Source organism: Pteropus alecto, unplaced genomic scaffold (assembly GCF_000325575.1).
Source record: "Pteropus alecto unplaced genomic scaffold, ASM32557v1 scaffold7, whole genome shotgun sequence".
In the NCBI taxonomy this organism is placed as follows: Eukaryota; Metazoa; Chordata; class Mammalia; order Chiroptera; family Pteropodidae; genus Pteropus; species Pteropus alecto.
In genome coordinates, this window is record NW_006494614.1 from 35,476,959 (window position 1) to 35,480,097 (window position 3,139).

At 33.4% G+C, this 3,139-nt stretch overlaps 1 pseudogene; it reads left to right on the plus strand.

Moving 5' to 3' along the window:
• Window positions 1-244: 244 nt before the first annotated feature.
• LOC112474742 lies at window positions 245-363 on the plus strand (annotated as a pseudogene).
• The last annotated feature ends 2,776 nt before the right edge of the window (window positions 364-3,139 follow it).

Below are 3,139 nucleotides of genomic sequence, written 5' to 3' on the forward strand. Positions count from 1 at the left end.
TGATACAATGAATACAGATCTAATAACCTAAAACAACTCAGTTTGAGATCACTTAGTGTGGGGGCAAATATTTCTTTAAAATTTAATAATATTTTGGTTCTTTAATAACTTATTTATAATTGTCATTCTGAGCTACTTTTATTGCATATATTATTTTGATATTGAAACTTTAATTAATGTGGAAAAAAAGTGAAAGTAAATCCCTAACAGATTTCCATGTGTAATGATTAAAAATTAAAAATGAGTCTATAGCCATGCTACCCTGAACAAGCCCGATCCCATCTGATTTCGGAAGCTAAGCAGGGTCGGGCCTGGTTTGTACTTGGATGGGAGACCAACTAGGAAGATGAGGTGCTATAGGCATAAAAAACAAAAAATAAGGGATTGTAAGCTGACAAGGTCCTTGCAATCTGTGAGGTCAACCAAGGGTTAACTCACTTAAAAAATAAAAATAAATTAATTAATTAAAAATTAAAAATGATGACTGCTTAGGCTTCAGTTATCTAGAAAATACACTTCTGTAGAATACCTAATTTCCTAACGCTACTGAATGAATGACATATTATTAGCTTATTTTTATTATGTGTCTCTCATAACATAGAATACTATAGATGCTTCCTTGCTCAAGAAAATTATGACCTTAGTGATGAAAAGTAAAGTTAACATACCTGCAAGAAGCAGAGTTAAAACACACAAATTAGGAAACATTTGAATGCCTGGTTGAGGTTGTCCCTGAGACCCAACATTATTTCTATACTTCCTATAAATTATAGTAAGAAAATTATTTTATGTGATACTTAGCATATCTGGTGCTTTTTATTACTTCTTGTAGATCCATATTTCCAAGAGATGACATTTTCTTTCTGTTTAAATTACTTCCTTTAATATGTTCTGTAGTAAAGATTTTCTAGTAATACATTCTTACGGCTTTAATATTGCTTTATTTTTAAATGTTAATTTTGCCTTAAATTTTTAAAAAATGTATTGAAAAGAAATTCATATGAAATTAGTCATTTAAAAGTGAACAATTCAATGATGTTTAGTACATTCACAATGTACAACTCCCATCTCTATTTAGTTCCAAAACACTTCCATTACTCCAATGTAAAGCCCCCTTATACATTCAGCAGTAACTCCACATTCCCCACTTTCCCTTGCCTCTGGCAATCTCTATTCTACTTTCTGTCTCTATAAACTTGGCTATCCTAGATATTTTATATGAGTGGAATCATATAATATTTGTCCTTTTGTGCCTTGATTCTTCCACTTAGCATAATATTTTAGAGGGTCATACAGGTATCATATTTTACCTCTTTTTAAAGGTTGAATAATATTCACCCACCTACATACCACATTTGTTTATCTATTCATCCATTGATGGACATTTAGAATATTTTCACCTTTTGGCAATTGAAAACAGAGGTGCTATGAATACATGAGTACATGAAAATAGTTACGCAAACAAGTACATGTACATGCATTTTTTATAGCAGCAATGTTTTCAATAGCCAAAAGGTAAAAATTATTTATTAATTTGTGTGTGTGTGCATGGGGTTTGTCTGTTTGTTTGTTTATTTAAAATTATTGGGATGTTTCAAATGTACAATTCAGTAATACATCGCCTATATATTGCGTTTTGTGTTCATCACTCAAAGTCAAGTTTCTTTCTTTTTGACTCTCTTTATCCTTTTCTGCCTCCTCCCTCCCTACTTTCCCTCTGGTAACCAGTAAACTGTTGTCTGTGTCTATGAGTGTTTGTATGTTGAACATCTTGCATTTCTGCATTTGTAATTTTCATCAAATTTAAAAATTTTGAAAGCAATTTTTTCTCTTGACTTTCGCCTCCTTCAAGGAATCCAGTTACATGTTTGTTTGGTTTTCTGATATTGTCCTATAGCTCACTGATAATCTTTTCATTTTTTAAAACTTTTTTTCTCTTTGTTTCATTTTGGATAACTGATATCTCTGTCTTTAATTCACTAATCCTTTCTCCTCCATCAATCCTAACCTGTGTATTCTTTATTGCAGACTTGTAATGAGTTGCATCTTTTATATAACGATTTAACTTTTGAACAAATAGAATAGAGTTATAATGAATATTTTAATAGTCTCGTCAGCTAATTTTAATATCTGTGTCTGTTCTAGTTCAGTTTAGATTGATTGATTAATTCCTGCCCTCATAATGGGTCATATTTCCCTGCTTCATTGTAACCTCGAAAATCTCCAATAGGATGCCAGACATTGAGAATGCTGCCTTACTGGGGATAGATATTTTTGTAACTTTTTACATGTTTTTGAACTTTGGTTTAGGACTTTGTTAAGTTACTTGGAAATAGGTTGACCCTTTGGAGTGTTGCTTTTAAGATTTGTTTGGTGGGACTAGAGCAGCACTTAAGTCTAAGCCTAAACAGTCCTCACTGCTGAGGCAAGTCTCTCAATGCTCTGCTCTGTGCCCATGATTTAGGAGAAGTTTCACTTTAGCTGATGGGAATAGGCACTATTTCTGGCCTTGTGTGAGTGACAGGCACTGTTTGGTCTAATCATCTCAGAGGATTATTTCCCAGCCTTGGATAATTTTCTTACACACATGTACCACCAATCAGTACTTTGCTAAATATGAAAGACAGATGCTTCACAGGTTTCCAGAGTTCTCTGTGCAGCTTTCTCTTCTCTGGTACTCTGTTCTGCACACTTTGGTATCTTGATTCTTCTCGGACTCTGAGCTCTTAAGTGTAGCGAGTCTGCTGGCTCTGCCTCAGCTCCTTTTGCCTGTACTGCAGTCTAGAAACCCTGTCAAGGTAGTTATCTTGGGCAACCACGGGGCTTACCTCACTTATTTCCCATTTCTCAGAAATTGTTGTCCTTCGTTGTGTGATGTCATTGCCTCAAAAACTGTTATATTCTATACATAGTAAGCATGATTTTGTTGTTTTTTGGCTTTTGTGAAAGGAATTAAATCTAATTCCTGTTACTTCACTTTGGTCAGAATCAAATGTTCTTTCTCATCAGTTAGTTACTGATATCATCCCTGAATTCTCTGAATCATTCTACTTTCTAGTCAAGAAATTTCTGTTTTGTCTAAGCTGATTTAATATGGATTTCTCCAATTTATGTCTAAAAAATCATGATTAATAAACAG